A 17705-nucleotide genomic window follows, 5' to 3' on the forward strand; every position below is an offset into this window, starting at 1 on the left:
TACAAAGCCACAAGGGCTGTGAAAATGAATTAATGGTTTACAAGGGATTCCGATAAAGTTTGAAGAACACACTCCTCTTCCTGGGCCAGCCTAAGGTGGAAGAGCACATGTTGCCCCACTGCTCTCCTGACTCCTCCTGTTCCTTCTGTCCTTCATATAGTACACCAACCTGTAGCTATGACTGCTTCTCTTCAAATAGTTTTTGTCACTGTGACAAAGCATCCACAGCACAGGCATCCCTACAGGCCATCTCTGGGGCCATCTTGCCCCATAATGGAGCCCTGTAGGTAGCCAACAGTTGTTGATGTTGTTGTTTAGTCATTTACTCGTGTCTGACTCTTCGTGACCCCATGGACCAGAGCACGCCAGGCACTCCTGTCTTCCACTGCCTCCCGCAGTTTGGTCAAACTCATGCTGGTAGCTTCGAGAACACTGTTCAACCATCTCGTCCTCTGTCGTCCCCTTCTCCTTGTGCCCTCCATCTTTCCCAACATCAGGGTCTTTTCCAGGGAGTCTTCACTTCTCATGAGGTGGCCAAAGTATTGGAGCCTCAGCTTCTCAATCTGTCCTTCCAGTGAGCAATCAGGGCTGATTTCCTTAAGAATGGATAGGTTTGATCTTCTTGTAGTCCATGGGACTCTCAAGAGTCTCCTCCAGCACCATAATTCAAAAGCATCCTTGCCGTGGTGAAGGCGCTTGACTAACTCAGAGAAGCTATGAACTATGTCAAGCAGGGCACCCAAGATGGACAGGTGGTAGTGGAGAGTTTTGACCAAACGTGATCCACCTGGAGCAGGAACCAGCAAGCCACTCCAGTATCCCTGCCAAGAAAACTCCGTGGACAAAGCCAACAGTATGGTGCAGCAATCCATCACCTCTCCCCACCCACCTCCTGAGCCAACAAGGCACCCACCTTGTTCCTGGAAAGGACCACCCACCTCCTCGTCAACAAAATCACTTCTGTTTGCACAGACTCTTGATCTGCACAGCCCCCATCTTGGGTTCTATTTCTTGCTAGTTATTCCATTTCTTCACAATAGGAGCATGGCAGAATATCAGAAACTGGCTTGCCATAGCTATGCACTCTATGGAGTGGTGAGAAATTTGCATTTAAAGGTGAACATAACTAATCAGCACCGTACAAATCAGCAGGCACACTGAAATGCAGCTAGCTTCAAAATTCGCACATCTCTGAATTTTTCAGTGGATGGCGCCAGTAATGTGTACCAAAATGCATATGCTAGGGTACTGTGTGCAAATAAGTGCACATATTGGTGAAAATAACATGCAAAAAATGCATGACAAAAAAAATGTATGTCCGCAAAATTGCATACAAAAAAATGCAATTACAAAAATGCATACAAAAAAATGTGTGTGTGTATTGGGGAAAATTCACATTAAAGTGCTGATGGATTTTCATGAGGGCTTTTTAAAAAGGTAGCAAGCTGATGTGGAAATATGGAGAATTTAACTTTAGATCTTGTAAATACCACAGTTTGAAACTTTCTACACATGTTTCTGATCCATTCTTCTGGCTGCAATTTTCAGAACAAAGCCTGGGAGTTAGAAAGTGAATGTATCCTTTTTTGCTACCATGCACCACAGCCAGGAATGTTAAAATTTCCAGACTGATCTACCAGTTCCATGAGTGGGTGGTGATGACCATGGGTGGGTAGAAAGATGCTTCTCTTTTCTGCCACTGGTTTTCTGCCCAAGGTGAAGTGGCTTATTTTGGTTGTCAAAGCCACCTGTGACTCGGCAAGCCTCCTGGAAATTCAGACCAGCCAAATAACAAAGTGTCGGTTTTACAAGCCAATTCTCTAGCTCTCAACAACACTTCCAACGTGTCTTAGATGTATTTAGGACGCCCAATTTTAGAAGTACCATATTTGGCCCAGGAATGTGTCTGAACGAGGAGTTTGTGGTGTTGTTGTTGGAAGAACATCATTCTAAAAAGGGAATATTCCATCACATGTGGCTGGTCACAAATAAGAGCTATCAGAATTTCCATGATAATTGTATTATATATGATACAATAAAGAAGGTTGCAAAGGGTGCTTCGTACATTGCACATTGTAAAAATTTGCCTGTTACCAAATAAATGTTAATTATAAAACTGTGGCCAATTGCATATAACTGTGCAACAGCACAAGCCCTTTAGGGTCAAAGCAAAAGTTAAACAAATGTAATTTGGCTAATGGGTTCTTTCCTTTGCAGGCTTTGGGTAGAGGTTTCAGCGCCTGGGTTCATCCTCAGTCACAGAAGTACTTTAAACACTACTTTGTCATTTGGTTTTAGTTTTGCTTTGTTTCCCAGTGCAATCTTCTAACGGCAATCAACACAGTGGTAGGAAAATGAATCTTTGCTCCTTTTCCAGTTATTAAATCGGACAGTACTGTGCAGCACCGTGGGAGTTTTGCCCTGGAAGTACAATGCAGTTCACAGGTGTGTGTATCTTGGGAAATGCAATAAATGTGATAAGTGGGAAATGCAACCATCTCCCCTGAGATCCAGTGTTGGAAAATGCAAAACAGCCCTGGAGACATTTCAGTCGGGAAATCTGGGGTGTCCAGTGGGAATGCTTGCAGTTATGTGGGTAAAGAGCATTCGTATCAACACATCCTGCTTTTAAAATCGAATATGCTTCCCAGAATGCTGACAGCAAAATTCAGCATGTTTTCTTTATAGTGGTACATGCTTGGCTAGCATGCAAAACAAGCAGTAGGGATAGCCCAGCAGAGTCCTGGACAGAGCAGCATTAGGGGAATGTACCATATTTTGCTAAATTGGCTCAGTTTGGTATTCACCACTGCATTTCATGTGACTGAAATAAGAAGATTTGACATGGAATGGATTGCTAGAACTAGGGCTAGAGGCAGGGGCATGGCTGGAGGTTAGGTCAGGGGGCCCCACCAGGGCCGTCTTACCCATAGGCGCTAGGGGTGTGGGGCACCCAGGCGCCGGGCTCTTAGGGGTGCCAGGCCGAGAGTCCAGGGCATGAGAGCTGAGTCTGGGGAAGAGTCCGCCTGTCGGTCAGAGCACCGCGACCAGCTCTTCTGCTGCACATGGTTCTGCGTCGTGACTTTGGGGGCGACTGAGCCAGTGAGATGCTGAGGCGACTGGCCGGCTCCGCCCTCTGCGCGCCTGGGACTGGGCAATCGGGGGGGTGCCAGGCAGATCTTTGCACCCCAGCGCTGCATATGCTTAAGACAGCCCTGGGCCCCACCTACCTGCCTCCTCTGTGCACACATTATCTCCCCCCCCATTCATGTTCCTGAACATCTCTGACATCAATAAATGACTAGGAAGTCTCTGAAAGGGGGGGCGCCACCTCCCCATCCCACCCTCCAAGCTAAGGATGGTATGATCTAGGTCTGTGTGTGGGCAAAATAAAAAAAAATAGACAGAGCAATCCTAACCGCAGTGGGACAACAGTGGGGTACTGACAGAGCAACAGAGCCACTGCCATATATGCAGGGGCAAAAGGTTTCAAGCTATGCCTGCTCAGTCTGCTGACCAGGTGCTGCTAACTGTTCAGGGGCAACTTCAAGACTCCTGCTCTCCCTTTTTTATGGCTCCTTGTCTTTAAACCAGAATTGGACTGGAGAGGCCCAAAACAGAGGACACTTTCATAGGATCATCCCCTGACTGCTGTTCAGAATAAAGGGGTTCCCTCTGTAAAGTAGGACACCTGGACATATCCTGTTGGCCCCCACAGTAAAAACTCCTAGGCAAAAGCTAAAGGCGCTATTATTTGTCCAGGCTTTTTGATTGCAGATGAAACTGGTTGCAATGGGGTGGTATTATAGATACTTGTCACTGATGTGATTTTGTGTGTTTTGGGGGGGGGGGTGTTATTAGGATTTCCTGGATTTTTATTTTTATTTAGTTCATGCCGCTTGCTGTTCTCTGCTCTTGGCTGGAAAAAGGGCAGGATATTACAAACTATGAATAAATAAATGTCTCACCCCTAGCCAGGGAGGATCTTTAAAGGCTCCAGCCAAAATCGAACAATGACTGCCCACGAGTGCCAAAATAAGAACATCGCATTTTGTTTTATTATCCTTCCCCTCCTATTTAACAGCATGAAGGTTTAATAGTTTGATTCTTTTGGTTTTTTATGGGGGAGGTGTGGTCTTTGTTTGTTTGTTTCCTACACAGTCTTTGTTTGATTTTTTTTTTTTACAAAATTCGCACCAGATGACAAGCTTTTGGCAAAAAGTATCCTAAAAATAATGTGAGTTTACAGCCATCCATTTTTAACTGCATTTAAGGTGTATATTTGCCAGTTTGCGCCGTGGAAAGGGAATTGATTTTTCCCTGAGCTGAGAGAAGTAATGCAGCGAAGCCTACTTGAAAGCATTGTCCAACTATGTGGGGAGGCCCATGAGGGCATAAACTCTCTGTGAGCTAAAACACCAAACATCAGAAGGCTGACCTGATGCGAGGAGAGATCTATTAAACAAAGCCATTCTCTGTGCTCCAAATCCAAATATATCTCATAAGCAAGCTGGGCTTCCTCTGATAGATCTCTGCGACAGAAAGAGAACGTAGGTGCTTCAAGGCCATCTGTCTAATGAATTCCCAGCTTTCAGCTTGTCTAGAGAAGGAGCTTCCAAAGCTACAAAGTTCACATCCAGCCAAGGATGTACTCAGCACCGGATCCAGAATTTTCAAGTCTGTTCCTAATTTGTCCCTTCTCAGTTCTGTGAGCAAAGCGGGCCTGCTCATTTTCTCCTCTGCACGTAATCTGGATTTGCGGTTTGCTACTACACTACATCGTTACATAGCCATTGGTGCAATCAGTAAATGAACTTGATGTGTCAAACCCTCCTGCCTCTTCAGCAGGCTTGGACACCAGCTCTGAATCCCCAGGTGCCATGATTTCCTTGCAGGCCTAAGACCACATGAAGCCATCTTGATACTGAAATGATCCCAAAGATCATTTGAAATATAATCCATATGGTTTTCTGACAGCTCTGGGAGATTTTTCTGTAGGCATGGCTGGTGGTCAGCCTCTGAAATGGGAACTTGGCTCAGATGGTTAATGAAAGAGAAAATCTAGCAAATGTTCCCAAGTAGCTTGTCCCACCTTTCTCACAAGGTAATTCCGCTATGTGGATAAAAGCCTTAGGGGATTATTATCTAGCCATTTACACTAGAGTAGAGCTATCTTCTTCTACAGGGATGGGGGAGAAATTAGATACAGTATGCATTTAAAGATGAATCTGTCGAAATCTCACTATTGCAGAAAAATAACACATATACTATGGGTCTCCAGAGGGATGGAGGACCCAGAACGCTTCTGCATTATCTGGTGGGATTATATTTCGTAGAATCATAGAATCTTAGAGTTGAAAGGGACTGCAGGGGTCATCTAGTCCATTCCCCTGCAATGCAGGAATTGCTTGCCCAACATGAAGTTCAAACCCGTGAACCTGAGATTTTGTCTCATGCTCTACTGACCGAGCTATCCTGCAGCCCCAATTGTTAGTGAAAATACTATATAAAATGCATTATATTACGGAAATTTGCTTTCAAGAATGTATACATTAGTCAGAATTGCATATAAAATGTATTTTTTTTGAAGAAGTTCACACTAAAATGCTGATGAATTTTCATTAGGATTAACACACACACACCACAAATTGCTGAAGAAATTTGAAGGACTGAATTGAAGACTGTGAAAATAAGAAACTTAGAGAACTCAAATCAACGGAGACTGCCATTCCAACTCTTCCATAAGACAAAATTTGTGTAAGTGGTCAGAAAACCCCATTAATCAAACCGTGTTTATTGCTTAAGTTTCTGCAACTCATCTTCTCTCTCCTTCTCCTGAGGCATGAACCCACTGGAATTTCTCCTCCCATATATAGCAGATTAGCTGGTGGAGATGCCAGATGACAGGCTACAGATGGCTGCTCTGTGGGGAGGGGTTTTCCCCGCTAGCCCTGGACTCCATTGAAGACTGGCCCCCACGAGGTAAACTCCACAGTTCATTGCATAAAGTGGCTTGGCCTATGAGGCTATTAGGGCAAGAACACCCCTATCTGCTCTGCACATGTCAGTTACTTAACAGAGCATCAACTTGAACAAACAGCCACTTTGGGTTTTCTTCCATTATTTTTTAATTTCTCTTTTTTGGTTGCAGATCAGAGTCAAATTAACAACATCTGGCAATTAGCTCATCTCTTGTGTGACTCCATTCGGCAACAAAGTTCTGAATGTTTGACTTTAATTTTAAATGGGTGGCTGTCAGAAGGAATTAAATGGTGCCTGCAGAAGCACACAGACGTTATAATTAAAAGATGCGCCAACCTTGGCAGGTAGCTGCAGCTGAGTGTGGAATTTCAAATTTTAAGGGAACCTGAGCCCCTTGCTATACCTGAGTACCTAACTATGTGATGCAAACAGACACATTTCCCTTCAGCATCTCTGTGCTGAATATCCCCATATGTTTTCACATATTCAAACATGCAATTAACTCTCGTCATTACTTTCATTGCCGGCATTTCATTGCCTAACACCAGATACTGTGAAACTAGATTCCTCCTCCCTGCCCCAGAGCTGTGTTTTTGGTTTTTTTATGGACTCCTCAGTTGATGAAAAATAAAAGGGAAAAGGAAAACAAAACAAATCATGCCTGTGCTGCAGAGACTTGTTTTCTGCTGCCCTGGAGAGAGTAAAATTAGATCTAATCGGCCTTAAGGAGGGTAGACTTCAGCTGAGCATTAGGATAAACTTCTTAATGGTAAGAGCAGTTCAACAATGCAACTAGGACATGATGGGCTCTTCTATAGATGTCAGAGAATTCTGACGAACGTGAAAAAGGAAGTAGAAATTGCTGCAGTTCGTTCATTGCATCTGTGGTCAGGAACAGAAATCAGTCGAGTGAATACAATCAGTTCACCTTGCTGTTGTTACTGTTGGTTTTAAGTCAAGAAATAATGCTCAATTAATGACAGGATTTTAAAATAATTTTAACTTTCCCTTTACATCGAAATGAGAGTTACATGAATAGTTGTGTGATTTACTTAGCACATGTTAAATAGTGGACAAATCGCAAAGTATTTTGCAGAAACTGAACTGCAGCATGATGGAAACAGTGTTGATTGCACTGCATACAGATCAGAAAGAAAACAGCTGCCTTGTTACATTTGTTGAGCATGCAGACTCCCTCCAACTTATGATTCTGTGATCTCCCCCTGTTGCACAAAAACTGAAAGGAAGCTGCAGCATTCCAGGTTCTCTGCGTACTGGTAGACAGTCATGAACACATAGCCTCTCCACAGTAACTGTTCCACAGAGTCTGCAGTAACACATAGAACAGCTGCCATGTGGATTAACTACATCACCTGGTGTTCCTAGTGTACTGATCCACACTGTACCCACACAAAGAACGTGCTAAGGTTCTTTCACCAGCCTGCACATTGCATCCATATTAGTGTTAACGGGCCTGGTGCAAATGTGAAGAGTAATACATTATTCATTATTCAGAAAATGCATATACCACTTGATCAAGAAACTCGGCAGTAAAATAAAATTAGAAGATAAGACATAGCTAAAATCTACAAATAGGGACGCGGGTGGTGCTGTGGGTTAAACCACAGAGCCTAGGACTTGCCGATCAGAAGGTTGGTGGTTTGAATCCCCATGATGGGGTGAGCTCCCATTGCTTGGTCCCTGCTACTGCCAACCTAGAAGTTCGAAAGCACGTCAAAGTGCAAGTAGATAAATAGGTACCACGCTGGCGGGAAGGTAAACAGCGTTTCTGTGCACTGCTCTGGTTCACCAGAAGCGGCTTAGTCATGCTGGCCACATAATCTGGAAGCTGTACGCCGGCTCCCTCGGCCAATAAAGTGAGATGAGCGCCGCAACCCCAGAGTCGGTCACAACTGGACCTAATGGTCAGGGGTCCCTTTACCTTTAAAATCTACAAATAAATTTAAGAGAAATGTACATAAAACCATCACCATTAAAAATGTGATGAACTAAGGAACTCTTGAAACAATTCCATGGTGGTGGTGGGGGGGGGGAGGTTTTCCAAACTGCCCAATCTTCCCTCCTCGATTTTTGCAAATGCTTCACTTCTTCAGCCTTATTGACAATCTTGATGTGATTCTGACCATGCAAAGCCATCTCAGTATTGTTGCTCTTTTGCCATTCCCCACCATATTTAGCAAGACAAAACAAGACGAAACCTTATATGTGTGTCCCCATCACAGAAGCCATCAACCCCATTAACAGGTTGGCCTGTCACCAGCTGAGACTGAAAGAATGACCTACACTGCCATCCTGTAGACCGGTGGCATTCACTTTGCATCCTTCCTTTGGGCAAATTCCAATCCATCCTGAGGGCTGGATAATGAATACCACTGCTCAAGCTCTAGTCCCTCTGGATACCCATTAATTAGCAAGAAACTGTGGAAGTAGCTTGCATTTGCCTCTTCACAGCCTGCAGCTGTTCTGGGAGTTAAACACAGAGATTTGGCCTCCTGGGTTGTCTTGTAAACCGTTTGGCACTGTCGCAAGGGACCCCAAACGCTAAAATAATTGGGCTAGAAGTAGGCTGACCAGATTCAAAGGAAGACAGAGCCTCATGATTACAGTTGTACAAGAAGGAATTTTGACAATTTCCCCTCCAGTCCTGCAGCACTGTGACATGACAGGCTGCGCTTGCTGACATGACCACTTCTAACAGTTTGACGCTTTGCTTAGGACTGAGCCATAAATGTAGTGGGCCCCAGAAGAGAACAAGGCGAACAAGCACCAGAATCTTGTAGGACAGGAAGTGGCACCAGTGCACATATTTAGTTCAAGATTATTGTGTTCATTCACAAAGCCCTAAGCCACTTGAGCTCAAAGTACCTTAAGAACAGATTTTATTTTGCCTGTGGTCCAAAGAAGAAGAAGAAGAGAAGAGAAGAAGAAGAGTTTGGACTTGATATCCCGCCTTTCACTCCCCTTAAGAAGTCTCAAAGCGGCTAACAATCTCCTTTTCCCTACCTCCCCCACAACAAACACTCTGTGAGGTGAGTGAGGCTGAGAGACTTCAGAGAAGTGTGACTAGCCCAAGGTTACCCATCAGCTGCATGTGGAGGAGCAGGGAAGCAAACTCAGTTCACCAGATTACGAGTCCACCACTCTTAACCACTATATCATGGTACTTTCCATCAGAGGTCAACCATTTCATTGCCACCTTGATCCATAGTAAGTGTAGACTAGGTCACCTAGGTAGATCGGACAAGCTGTACAGGGTGGGAGCTCGCCAGAATCTAAATTTATAGGCTTTTCAGTCCTCAGTATGGCTTATCCAATAGAATTTAGTTTTCTTAGATGGACAAGGGAAATACTGACTCACGGGCAACTCTAAGGGTAAAGGGACCGCTGAGCATTAGGTCAAGTCACGAACGACTCTAGGGTTGCGGCGCTCATCTCACTTTATTGGCTGAGGGAGCCGGCGTACAGCTTCTGGGTCATGTGGCCAGCATGACTAAGCCGCTTCTGGCGAACCAGAAACACCGTTTACCTTCCTGCCGGAGCAGTACCTATTTATCTACTTGCACTTTGACATGCTTTCGAACTGCTAGGTTGGCAGGAGCAGGGACTGAGCAATGAGAGCTCACCCCGTCCCAGGGATTCGAACTGCCGACCTTCTGATCGACAAGCCCTAGGCTCTGTGGTTTACACCACAGCGCCACCCGCGTCCCTCATGGGCAACTCTAGGTACCTATAAAAATGTAAGAGGAGTTTATATCAATCACAAAGCTGCATGTTTAGAGAGCAAACCTAAACCAAATAACACAGAGAAAGGAATCCTGGTAATACTTTATAAAGGTTTTGCCTTTCTTACTTCAGGCCTTGTACATAGCAAGGAAACAAACAACTAAAAAGAAAAAAGAAAACCTCCATCAGAACTACACAGCCAATCAGAGCATGTGCTAACACAGCAAAGATAATACTGCGTTGGTAAGCAACATCTCCACCACCACCCCACCCCTTGTTTAATTGGCTTACTGATGCCTTAATTCAGTGGGGGGGGTTCTTAAAAAATGTTTAGGGGTACTCTCATTTTCCTACTCATATTGAAATACTGGCCCTCAATGAGGCCAAACTTAGATTCACAAAATGTTTAGGGGTATGCATCCCCCTGTATCCCCCAGGAAAAAAGCACTGCCTTAATTAACCATTAAATTACAAACAGAATGATCCCTGTAATCGCACTTCCAGTGGCAACATAATAAAGTTCCTGGGGGTTTAAATAACTGTTTGGATAGGGGTTGGAATCAGTTTTGATTCATCGTCTCACCACCAATCCCTCAACAACTTTGGCATAAAGTGAAAAATAAAGTGAGGCATTTTTTTCTTTTCTGCTGAGCTCCCTGCGGCAAAAGTGGGCCCTTATAATGCTAGTGCAGGGATCTTTATTTCTGTAACTGTTTCCTGGTATAGACTTGACATTTGTTACTGATTTCGCTGCTTAAACATGAAACTGACAGATCTAATTAAACCACAAAGCACAGCCGTATGCGATAAGTAGGGGACTAAAGCTGAATGGAATATTTGGAATGAAGTTCATATCAGTCAAATTTAGCTATTTCATAAGTCTCAAAGCCAGATATGAAATCCTTTCTCTTTATGAGCTCATCAAGCAAACTCCTCATGGCCATAAACCAAGCGGTGTGTCCATTCCGACTCGCTGAAATGAAGGAATGAAAGCGCAGGATGAACAAAAAGAATAAATAATATTGAAATAAGATACGTAGCATTTGGCATGAAATGCGTGAGAGAATGAGGAAATGGCGAGAGATAAGCAAATACGAATCTAAACTTGAATCAGAGGATCTGAAGGAGGGGTTATTATCCACTTGGGTTATAAATGCCCACTCCCTATCCAGTCCAGGTCCGACACACTTTGAATTTAGGGCCCAAATTCAGTTGGGGGCCAGCCCTAATCTTTAATTAGTGTTTTAAAGGATAAATAAACATGAAGTTGGGGGTGGGGAGGGGGAGGGGGAGGAGATGCTGTGTCTCCTTCCTCCCACAAATACCACAAGTTTAATCAGGATTGTAGACGCTAATTGAACATAGATGTGGAGAAGAAGGAGACACCCAGCATTCAATCTTTCACCAGCATGTTCCCCTGGTCCAGCAGATCCCTCCAGAGAGCAGGATTAAACATTCTCCTCACCAGCTCATGAGTCAAGTTCAGTCCTGCTAGGTGCTGCTTTGCCAGCATGTTCCCTTCATGAAGCAGACCCTGCAGAGGCTGACTGCCTCTCCCTCACCTTCACCACTGCCCCCAAATTTTGACAGCCCTGGGTCGCTGTGGGGGAGCCAGCCCAGGATTGTCTCATTCTGATTTAGCTAAAGCTGGGCATTTGATCTGGTTCAGGATGCAGCCCGATAACCATACACATCTTTGAGGGCATACAGACATTGCGGCCACTTTAAAAGCTGCTCTCAGCCAGACACCTCTGAAAACTTTAGTTCTGTGGAAGCCCTGGAGGTTTCTGACAACAATTTCTTTACAAAGGCACAACTTCTAGTATTTTTTGAGGGGATGCTACTAGAAGCTGGTTTGAAGACGGTTTCGATTTGTATTGCTATTGCACCCCAAAAGAGCCTAAACCCAGAGAGAACTTCTCACAAAGTCTGTGGGCTGTTGATGGGAGGGCAGGTGAGGACCCCTGGCATTCACATATTGGTAAGGAAGAACAAACTAGTACTGTGCCAAAACATTCTGTCATTTTTTTCCCCTTCATCGATAAATAAGAAAATAAACTGTATTCAAAAAATTTCAAAGGGGAGATAAATTTTGGGTGAAACTCTGATGGATGAGATGCAGGTGTTTTTGTGGTGTTTGCCATACTTCTGAGGTAGCCAAAGTATGCTTGTGGGTATCCTGCCTTTTGTTCTACAAAATGGCCTCTCTGACGGCCTGCACTCTGTAGCTTCCCCAAGTGCCTGGGCTCCACCTAAAGCCCAGAAGAAGACATTGTGAGGTAAGTCCTCCATGGGTTGTTTTGGAAGTGGAAACAGCCGGGGGGGGCGCTGCAGAGCACTAGAGAAATGTTTGCTGGAAAGGAAAAAAACATACACAACCACCCACAGCACCACACAATAAGGTAATCTTAAAACCCCACCCCTGTGGAACGTTGAGAGAAATTCTAAAGTTCCCTGGGAGTTGAGCAGAAAAATGAAAGCCAGAGAAGAAAACTTTCAAGAAACCAGAGGACAGATTTCAGCACAGCACAGTAACAAACCCCCTTTATCCTCTAATGAGGTTAACTGGCACTATGAGCTGAGCTACAGTGATATAAAAGCAAAGAAAATAATGGAATGAATTATGTTCTGCCTTCTGGCTCTCTGTTTATAAATGACTGCTATTTTGTGAATATTTTAGTTCTATATTTGTTTTAATCACTGGCATAATTTTGTTTATCCTTTGTTGTATTTTGCCCTGAGTTTGGCTAGAGGAAGGGTGATTCATAAACATAATAATAATAATGTTGCAAGCCACCCCAATCTCTGAGGGGTGTGAGATTCTAGGGGTTCCCATAACTTACTCGGGATTTGGTTTCCTCAAAAAGAGGGACAATGGAGACTGTGGTGTCTTTAGGATACGTGGTTTAGTTACACACATGTACAACCTGAACCTATGGTGGAGGGGCTCATAGCATTAACACCTCAAGAGGGCCTTGCTTCTCCCATAGCCACCGCCTTGGATTTCAGCAGAAATCAAGCATGTCTCTCTTTCACAGGCTTCAGCCTGCAGCCTGCTTCTAGCTCACACACAGAACGCTGGCCTTTCTCCCTTTAACTACCTGCAAATTGATGGAAGGGGAAGCAACCATTTGGCCTCTAGCACAGAGTCACTTCCTTTGGAACTTTAACAACCTATACTTAGGCCATTACCTCATCAGGTAGCTGGTCTGGCTGTTCCAGGAAGTGAATCCTTGCCAGATCCAGGAATTAGAAGGGACTCGGGCAATTCCGTATAACCCCCCACCCCAACTCTCAACTGGAGGAAGGGTGGTTCATAAACATGGATAGGACTAACATTAGTATCGGACTAACACATTTCCTCAGTGCAAGGATTTGCTCTTCAAAACTGAGCTTTCCCTCCTTAACTCCCTCAACCCCACGTAAACCCTAATCTTTTCCAGAGGTTCCCCTAATCCTCCAGAGCAGATCTGGAGAGGACACAAGGCACATGGTGGGAAGGAGAATGGGAAAGCTCTCTTGGGCAAGAGGAAATCCTTGTGCTGATCGGGCACGTTAGCTGGATCCTGCTCAGTGCTAATAAGAACAATGATAATAGTGATGATTCTGTTAATATTTCTTCAGGAGGTTGTAGAAAGAACATGTGCATTAAAAAGGGCACAGCAGAAATATTTAATGAACTGGAGCTCTCTTGCTTGCAACATCAGCCCATTCTGCAGTAGCTAATGCCAGGTATTTCTCTTCATCTTTCTTTCTTTCTTTCTTTCTTTCTTTCTTTCTTTCTTTCTTTCTCTCTCTCTCTCTCTCTCTCTCTCTCTCTCCTACCCATTTCACCGCACCCTCCTTCCCTCTCCTCCTTTCTGATGGATGGAACCATTAGTGGAATCACTGTAAATAATGTGTAAAGTTAGAAGTTACAACAAGGTATCTCATTAAAGCCGCTTCACTCATCTTACTTCCCAATTAATGTTTAAGGCTTCGGTAGAAAGCAGTGACAATATGTCACAGCATATCATTGTGGCAGGCGACAGGAAGTTAATAACCCACTGGCCCTTAAAGAAGCCCTTTAATGTCAGCAGCACTGAGTAAATAACATCGGGGTGGGGTTTAACACCCTTTTTTTTTCTTCCCCTCTTTTAATTCACAGTGAATTTGAGAATGTGCACTAAAGTAATATTAGTGACTCAGAAATACAGGAAAAAGTCTTGCTCGATTCGCATCATGGGTCCCTTCCAACTATACAATTCTATCATTGTTATCAGCATTCTGTAATTGTTATCAGCATGGCTGGAGTACTTTGCTGCATAGTGTGTAAACACCTAAATTCAGAGACAACCTGCCTTCAAATCTTCCTTCACGGTTTTTGGACAGCTATGCTATTCTTTCTATTTTCTTGTCCTCTAAGACTCCACACACACACACACACACACACACACACACACACACACACTGCCCGGGGGAGCTCTTCAACACAGCTTCACTATTTCAATCTAGGGTAAAGTGTTATATCATATAGAGTGGTTTTTATCTCCTCTGTGCCTTTGACCACACTCACTTGTAGGGGGGGGACTGTTGGTTATTTTTCCCTTTCATTCACCAGAGCATCATTCCTCTTTCTGAGTGCATTTGCCCTTCTTTACCTTTGTGGTTCCAAACAAAGGACAGGAAACCCTTTTAAGGGATCAGAGCACCATAGGCAGAAGGTCGGGAAGCCTTTGGAAGAAGTCGAGTGAGCAAGATTTGTATTTGTTGGTTATCAGCTTGCAGTCACTTATTTGATAGGAGGGAGCAAAGCAAAATCTGGCCCATTTTATTTCAGCAGAATTATTACTGGGGGGAAAGCAAGTAAGAGGTGACATAGTAGAAGTTAATGAAATTATCCATGGCATGGAGAAAGTGGATAGAGATTTTGTTTTTTTTTCTTCCCTCGGTCGTAACACTAGAACTCATAGACATCCAGTGAAGCAGGATCTTGGAAGATTCAGGACACATAAAAGAAAGTTTTATCAGACGGTGTATAGGTAATTATGGAACTCTCTCCTACTGGATTCAGCAATGGCCACCAAGCTGGATAATAATGATATTATAATAATAATTTATTATTTATACCCCTCCCATCTGGCTGGGCTTCCCCAGCCACTCTGGGCGGCTTCCAACAAAATATTAAAATACAGTAATGCATCAAACATTAAAAGCTTCCCTAAACAGGGCTGCCTTCAGATGTCTTCGAAAAGTCTGGTAGTTCTTCTTTGACATCTGGTAGGAGGGCGTTCTACAGGGTGGGCGCCACTACAGAGAAGGCCCTCTGCCTGCTTCCCTGTAACTTGGCTTCTCGCAGTGAGGGAACCGCCAGAAGGCCCTCGGTGCTGGACCTCAGTGTCCAGGTAGAACGATGGGGGTGGAGACGCTCCTTCAGATATACTGGACCGAGGCCGTATAGGGCTTTAAAGCTCAGCACCAACACTTCGAACTGTGCTCGGAAATATACTGGGAGCCAATGTAGGTCTTTCAAGACCGGTGTTATGTGGTCTCGGCAGCCCCTCCCAGTCACCAGTCTAGCTGCCGCTTTAAAAGAGACAAAAGACCAATTCATTGAGGGTAAGGCTATCCATAGTTGCCAGTCATGATCACTATGCTCTGCCTCCATGGTGAGAGACAGTAAGGCTTCCGAATTTCAGCTGCTGGAAACCACAGGAGGAGAGAGGGCTCTTGTGTTTGAATCCTGCTTGTGGGTTTCCCACAGGAACCTGGGTGGCCACTATGCGAAGAGGATGCTGGACTAGATGGGCCATTAGCCTGGTCCAGCAGGCTCTTCTTGTGTTCTTACAAGGTTATGATGAGGATAAAATTTGGGAGAGAGCCATGCATGGCACCTTGAACGTCTTGGAGGAAAGGTGAGCTATATACAGTAAGTTATAAATAAGCAGTGGCGTGCAGGGGGGGCCGGCCGCACCGGGCGCAACATCTGGGGGTTAGGGTTAGGGGGCACAAATCCACGGGTTAGGGGGCGCAAATCCACGGGTTAGGGGGCGCAAATTACTTGCCTTGCCCCGGGTGCTGACAACCCACGCTACGCCACTGTAAATAAGAACAGCAGATGTTCAAACTGCTGTGTCGATTAGGTGTGCGAGAGGACCTACACATGTATAGCCCAGTGCATGTAGTTTCTGAACACAAAATCAGTATGCTCCGTTGTTGCAGAGTGTGCACGATGGAAAATGCAACCAGCAGCCATAATCCTACCCCTGCCCCAGAGCATTCATTTGTGCCTGCTTGTAACTGTGATGAGACTGTCCTTTTAGCCCACTCTGTGTGACTTTTGCTTTTGGAAAAGATCAAGAAACTCTGTTGTATTGTATTGTATTGTATTGTATTGTATTGTATTGTATTGTATTGTATTGCAATATGTACAGATATGAGAAATAAGGATGCAATATGAACAAGTCATCAAAAGGGGGAGGGGAGAATGATGGTGTTGCTGTGATCGTGGGTCTGAGGAATTTGATACTTCTGTAATAAGCAAAGCTCAGGCACACACACACACACACCCTTGGGTGCGTCAGAAGTGTTAATCACCTATTGATCAACAATGCAAACGCCACTGCCTAGATGACAGCGACTCTGTGATTCAGTGAAAGTGGATGAAGTGGGAGAGGGAGAGAGAAACAACAGTTAGCGAGCACTAAGGAGGCACTAATTGTTCAGCACACACTGCAGTTTTACCAGCCCTCCTTCGCAGGGGTCAGAGTCTTAATGCACAGATCAATCCATTATAAGGAGTGTTTTCTCATCTTTCGCTACTGGGGTTCAGGCATGGGTAGATGCTGTGTACAAAGAAGAGAGAAGTAATGCAGGCAGACAAAATTCCAACTGTTTCGACGCAGTAAAGCCAAAGATGTGGAAGTTGGTCAAATACCTGAACTTCCTACCTTAGGCTGTTGTTTCCCATTGATCTTCCACTTGCCATGTCCGGCACATATTATGCATTAGTGCTGAGCTGTTTGCCCCCCTGTTATAGGGCAGGAAGCTGTGGGGCCATGTTGTGGTTGTTGGTTGTTGTTTTTTTTGGGGGGGAGGACATGTAAACAGAGATGAGGCAAAGATAGGAAGCTGCTTTTGGAAGAACAGCGGTTCGAAAAGTTCTGTATTTGCTGTACATACTGGCAACAAAGTATACTGGCAACAGCTTTTCAGTTTTTTTAAAAAAATAAATATTATTTCCCATTCAAACCTGGAGATGCCAAGGATTGAACCTGGGATATTCTGCATGCATAGGAGCTGCTCTGCCAGTGAGCTATATCCCACCAATGCTCATCCTCTTTACTGTTGGTGCCATTTTTGTCCCCTGCTACTGACCACTGTTTCTTCAGTGTGTCCTTCCTTCCTTCTTACCCTAGGCCCTCCAAGTGACCCTATTTTCCAGGGACAGTCCCAAATTTACTGAAGTTGTCCTGGTTTCTGTGCCCCCTGGGTATAGGGCGGTATATAAATTAAATAAATAATCATAATAATTTCTGAATTGATCCCAGAATGCCTCACTTTTCCTTATAATGTCCCTATTTCCATCAGAAAATGTTGGAGGGTATGGAGTTATGCGACCCCCGAGCCAAGGAAATAAGTAACAATACAAGCTTTAGAAGACATCTGTATAGGGAAGCTTTTTTTTAAATATTCAATGTTTTTTATGTTTTTATATATGTTGGAAGCCGTCCAGAGTGGCTGAAGTATAAATTATTTAAATTGAACAGGATGTCCCTATTTTCATTGGAGAAATGTTGAAGAGTAAGCTACCCATAAGACGCCAAAGCAAAGGTAGGGAGCATAACTTTAGCACCACATAGCCTCATGTTGAAACCTCAGACCAGGGGCAGGACCAGGAATCTTCAGTGTGGAACTGTAGCAAACACCACACAGTCTAAAAGGGCCCCTTTTTTATCTTGTTTCAGTGCAAGAGGCTGGATAAAGTTTAGATCACCTAT

Source organism: Podarcis bocagei, assembly GCF_964188305.1.
Source record: "Podarcis bocagei genome assembly, chromosome: 2".
NCBI classification, from domain to species: domain Eukaryota; kingdom Metazoa; phylum Chordata; class Lepidosauria; order Squamata; family Lacertidae; genus Podarcis; species Podarcis bocagei.